Source organism: Aplysia californica, unplaced genomic scaffold (genome assembly GCF_000002075.1).
Source record: "Aplysia californica isolate F4 #8 unplaced genomic scaffold, AplCal3.0 scaffold00022, whole genome shotgun sequence".
NCBI classification, from domain to species: Eukaryota; Metazoa; Mollusca; class Gastropoda; order Aplysiida; family Aplysiidae; genus Aplysia; species Aplysia californica.
This window is the reverse complement of record NW_004797292.1, coordinates 1,685,854-1,691,898: the sequence shown is the minus strand read 5'-3', so window position 1 is coordinate 1,691,898 and position 6,045 is coordinate 1,685,854. Positions and strand designations below refer to the sequence as shown.

Here is a 6,045-nt window from a genome sequence, read left to right as displayed (position 1 = left end):
GAGAGAGAGAGAGAGAGAGAATATTTATTGTGCTTAATAATATCATTCCTAGATGTGTGCATGTGTTTGGGTATACCTTTGAGGCCATGCAAGTGCGTGTTTGTTTGCGTGCAATAGGGCGCGGCACCAGAAAATGCATGAGAGTGTCCTCACCCCATCCTCCGCACCCTCCTCACCCATTTTTTTCTCAATCATCCGCACACCACTTCAACACTCTAACAACACTTTCCACAATGTTTACCTCACACGCACAGCCTCAAACTTGAAAAGCCAAACCAGAAAACAGCTGAACAGAAGCAAAAACATCCACCATCACAACCACCACCACCACCACAAAACAACACAATTACAATGCCAAAATCCTCGAGAAAGCAACGCGGTCACTTAACATCGGGTATGCCCTAATAAGTAGCCACTGGCCGCTTGTCATAGCTCTGCAGTACTAACTGTAGCACCGAGCGTTACTCTAGGAAACAGGACGCGCAACGGACGATTAATTCTCTCGCGCGCGGGGGCCAGGCCAGTTTGAGGTCTCCCTCCCCCCCAGGCTCTCACGGGCGTACGGCGGGAAAGTGCACGCACGCTGTCTTTCCTTCGTCCCTCACGCATGAGGCGGCGGTTGTAGGAGCTGCAGCAGGTAAACAACTTGCTGTATCGATGTGTGTGTTAGGGGGGGGGGGGGTCGATACAGTATTTCTGTTGGTGCATAATAGTGACGATGATGATGATGATAACAACAATGCCATTTTTAAAGAAAAGGGACGGAGCGATTTAAATAAATAAGATTTCAAAATTTCTCTTGGTCAGCACGTGACTCATCACTTGCAAAGACGCGCAGAGTAAATACGGCCTAAATAATGATAATAATACGTCGTAGAAATAGTTTCCTCTATTTGCCACTACAAAGGGCGGTTGCTGACGAGGAAATGTCTATCTGGTGACACAAATGAGACTGGCCAGGTCATCCTGGGAACAAGGGGAATGTGTGACATCTCTGGCCCTTGTAAAGGTCAGCTCTCGCAGCGGTCATCATTCACAGACAGGGGTCACACTGACACAGAGCCTAGCACTGTCTCGTTTCCTACACGTACGTACATTGTCATATATTTTACATATATGTTATATATTATATTATTATCCTCATCAAGCACGACATTGCGACAGACGTCGACGCTCATGGTTTGCCATTCATTCCTTTCCACGGATGCTAAAAAACCTCTATATTATATATATTATTTATATATATGTATATATAACATATATATACGTATACATCTGATTCTTATGAATGTGTTATGTATATATTATGATATATAATTATCCTGAACGTTTCCTGTCACCCATAGCTTATTATACATTTATTACATGCAGGCTGTCCTCCTTATGGATTACTAATGATGGCATACCGGACTTTGTCTTCAGTCTGGACCCAGCATTACGTGTGACGTTTGCAAACGAAATAATTCATCACATGAACTTTCTACCTGTCTTCGAGTCTGTCTATTTATCTGACTGACAGCCAGCGTGATTGTCTATATAATACGCGTGTATACTATTTTGCAATCTCATTTTTATCTATTCATCTACTAGTGTTTATTTCTCTTCTTGTCTGTCTATCTGACTGTCTGTTTGTCTCCCTGTCTATCTATTCGTCTATTACTACTAGTATTTATAATCCTGCAAACTTTTTCCTGTCTGCCCGTTTGTCTGTCCGATTGCCGACTGCGCTGTCTATATTTCTGACAGGTTCTGAGTCTGTCTATTTCTGCGTGTATTTAAACTATGAATCCGTTCGTTCCACCCAGATATCCCGTGAGTCTGTCTAACTGACCGGCTGTTAGTTTGTTCATCTCTCTATCAACGAGTGTTTAAGCTACAATTCTATTTGGTATTTACAGACTGTCAGTCTGTTTATAGTAACGTGTATGGGTAACACCCCTATCAACAAAATTATTAGGTTATTTAAGAGGCAGGTCCTCAGAATACAACGCCCGTTTACAATTTTATATGGAAGAGGCATTTGGTCGAGAGCTCGCCGAAGTTGAGAGCCTTGAAAACTCCTCAAAAACAACCCGAGTTCAAGAGTGCCCAGTTTGGGATTTGAACCAGATCGATCAGATCCGTAATTCAGGGTTATATCAACTGAGCGCCCACTCTGTCTATAATATTAAAAATGATAATAATAAGAATAAGAATAAAGATAATAACAACAACAACCACACTAATAATAATGATGATGATAATAATAATAATAATAATAATAATAATAATAATAATAATAACATTAATAATAAATAATAATAATAATTATAACAACAGCAACAACAATGAAATCTGAGGACCTTGGCATTCTCTCTTTATCTCTCTCCGAGCATTGCAATAATATACACACCGCATGTGCATGTTTCTGTACTTTCCCTTCAGATTTATTTACCTGTGCGATGATAAAATTATATAAGGCGTTTGTGTGTATGCGTGCGTGCCTGCGTGCAACGTGCGTGTGTTTGCGTGTGTGTGTGTGAGTGTATTATGTGTGTGTGTGTGTGTGTGTGTGTGTATGTGTGTGTGCGTGTGTGTGTGTGTGTTTGTGTGCGTGTGTGTGTCTGCGCGTTGGTGTTCTTGTGTACAAGTGCTTGTGTTTGTTAGTGTGTGTGTGTGTGTTTGTGCGTGTGTGTGTGTATGTGTGTGTGTGTGTGTGTGTGTGTGTGTGTGTGTGTGTGTGTGTGTGTGTGTGAAAGAGAGAGAGAGAGAGAGAGAGAGAGAGAGAGAGAGAGAGAGAGAGAGAGAGAGAGAGAGAGAGAGAGAGAGAGAGAGAGAGAGAGAGAGAGAGAGAGAGAATATTTATTGTGCTTAATAATATCATTCCTAGATGTGTGCATGTGTTTGGGTATACCTTTGAGGCCATGCAAGTGCGTGTTTGTTTGCGTGCAATAGGGCGCGGCACCAGAAAATGCATGAGAGTGTCCTCACCCCATCCTCCGCACCCTCCTCACCCATTTTTTTCTCAATCATCCGCACACCACTTCAACACTCTAACAACACTTTCCACAATGTTTACCTCACACGCACAGCCTCAAACTTGAAAAGCCAAACCAGAAAACAGCTGAACAGAAGCAAAAACATCCACCATCACAACCACCACCACCACCACAAAACAACACAATTACAATGCCAAAATCCTCGAGAAAGCAACGCGGTCACTTAACATCGGGTATGCCCTAATAAGTAGCCACTGGCCGCTTGTCATAGCTCTGCAGTACTAACTGTAGCACCGAGCGTTACTCTAGGAAACAGGACGCGCAACGGACGATTAATTCTCTCGCGCGCGGGGGCCAGGCCAGTTTGAGGTCTCCCTCCCCCCCAGGCTCTCACGGGCGTACGGCGGGAAAGTGCACGCACGCTGTCTTTCCTTCGTCCCTCACGCATGAGGCGGCGGTTGTAGGAGCTGCAGCAGGTAAACAACTTGCTGTATCGATGTGTGTGTGTGGGGGGGGGGGGTCGATACAGTATTTCTGTTGGTGCCGAGAGGGAAAAGGAAGAGGAGGAGGATGAGGGGGGCGAGGAGGTTGAGGAGAAAAACAAGTAGTAGTAGTAGTAGTAGTAGAACTACAACAACAAGGAGAAGAACAAGAGGTAGGGCAAGAACCCCCCCCCCCCTCAGAGAGAACAAGTAGAACAAGAAAAATACCCAATACCAACGGCAACAATAACTATAACAACAAAGGTAACAACAACAACAACAGCAACAGCAACAGCAGCAGCAACAGTAACAGCAGCAGCAGCAGCAGCGGCAGTACAACAGCTGAAAATACAAATACTGAATTGTTATGCTTGAAGTCTACCAGACTCCCCCCCCCCCCCCTTTTTTCCCCTTCTCCTTTCACGTTACGGCGACCTTTCATTTGTAGCGCCACAGAAAACGGAGACACGGCCGAAAATGCGCAGCAAGTCAAGAAAGTTCTGAATGGAGAGCTCAAGCAAACTTTCCCCACTATTTCTTAATTAACTTACTTGAATTTTTCATTCTGTGGTACCGATGGGTGTCACTGGGAGCAGCAATCATCTGTTACTGCGGGTCAAGTGGGTTGGAGGAGGATTATATCGTGGGCTCAGAGGGTGCCCATAGCACAATCCATCCAGAGATGTCTTGGCCTCCTTCTGTTTCTCCAACCAGAGTGTAGCCTATTATAGGCGCGCAATACCGGTTGGTGTGGGAGCATTCTTGAGAGATGCCTGAACCACTTCGCTACCTCAGAATTACAAAGTTCATTCTGACATTTTTGAGTTATCACGACCATGAGTTGTTATCAAGATGTTCAAAGTATTGCATCTGGAAAAAGCTCGACATGTAAAAACTCAAAATTGTTGAATTTCTCAAAATCAAGTACTGAGAAGATAGAGCTTTGTAATTCTTAGAAAACTATTTATCACCTCTCTGTTGTTCAAAATGGCGGAGGACTGGTTTTGTTCCTACTGAGTCTTTGATCACCTCGTTCGTGATCTAGTCTCTCATGGTTTTGTCCATTGCTCTCCTCAAGCATTTCGTTTCTCTAGTGGTCAGCTTCCTCTCCTGTACTTTTGTCATGGATCAAAGACTAGTAGGATAATGTTGGTATACATATGGCATTGCTGAGTTTTGCCTTAGTGTCCAGTGGGGTCATTGGGTGTACCAGAAGAGGAGCGAGCTGATAACTGGCTGAATTAGCTTTAGGGCCCCAGGGTATTTACGTTTACTGGCTTGGTTCAGTTGGAATCAGTTGATACCGATACCTAGTTTTTCAGGTTTCCGGCTAATTCTTACTTTTGTACTGCAAACAGCAAGCGCTGAAATAGCCTGTATGCTCTTGTAGCACAACCTTGTTCTTTAAAACCGACTGACAGTCTACAAACAATTAGTTATTGAGTGCCGTTCTTGGCCTCTTTTGTTATCTTGTTCATATAGATGACAAAAAGTGGTGGTAGAGAATGCATCCCTGTTTGAACCCGTTTGTTATTGGGAACCTGTGAGATATGCTATTTGTTGTACGGACTTCGATATCGCTCTTGCTGTTACTGTAAATCGCTCAAATGCTATCCAGACGCATCCCTTTGATGTCATTCTACTCCAGTAATTTTGCAGCTCGTCTCAGTTGACTCTGTATAAGGCTCTCTCATGGTTTACGAATGCAAGATGGAGATGTCCATTGTATTCTATCGTTCTCTCAATCAGTTGTCGGGGGAGTAGGGGAGTGGGTTAGTAATTGAATCGGTGCATCCTTTTCTGAAGCCAAACTGAGCATCACTAAGTAAGTGATGGGTTTTTGCTGGAATGCGCTGCTCCACGACCTTTGTGTACCTTTTCCCTTTGTGGGTGAGTAGTGAGACACCTCTGTATATGATGTAGCCTTTTTTTCACACCCTTCTTCTTCCATGGGCATTACTAATGCATTTATCCCGTCTTCTGGTGCTTTCCTCTCCTCTCAAGCTTTTCTTGGAAGATTTTGTTGAGCCACTTAATTCCTACAGCAACGCAGGCCAAAATGGTCTCCATTATAATGCCGTAGTTTCCTTCTGCTTTACCTTTTATGCTGATCCAAACTACTTTTCTCATTTTACTCTCCAGGATGGTAGGTTCAGAGTGATCTGGGTAGCTGGGGCGACCTCTGAATGTGCATTGTGGGCTCCTTGTGGGTTTAATATGCCCTGAAAGCAATCCCTCCATCTTTTCAGGCCTGTTCCTTCCCCGTGCAGAGCATTTCCAATTCCATTGTTCATGACAATTGTGAGGTTGAAAGGTCCACGTTTATCACCCATTGCCTTCACGTTCTTAGAGAACTTACTATAGGCGAACTTGCTTGGCGAAGTCTTGCTTGTTGTGCAACTAAGTCTTTTCTGCATAAAGTCTCCGTGTCTTCCCTTGACGCTGTAACAGTTCGCTTTTTTGTCGTCTTGCAAGTTCTTCTGTGGCATGACTCGGGTCACCGACGTCTGTGGCGTTGCTGTTAGACACGTCGCTGTCGCACGTAGGTAAACTCATGTTCGATTCCAGATGGGAAATTGGGGGGG

General features: G+C 44.0%; 1 protein-coding gene across 1 annotated transcript in view; it reads right to left on the bottom strand.

Moving 5' to 3' along the window:
* Nucleotides 1-560, bottom strand: part of LOC101863076 (ras-like protein family member 11A-like) — a gene marked incomplete in the record, with an annotated part of 39,207 nt that extends 38,647 nt beyond the window's left edge. The window contains 1 exon segment of the mRNA XM_013088002.2: nt 242-560.
* Nucleotides 561-6,045: the final 5,485 nt, after the last annotated feature.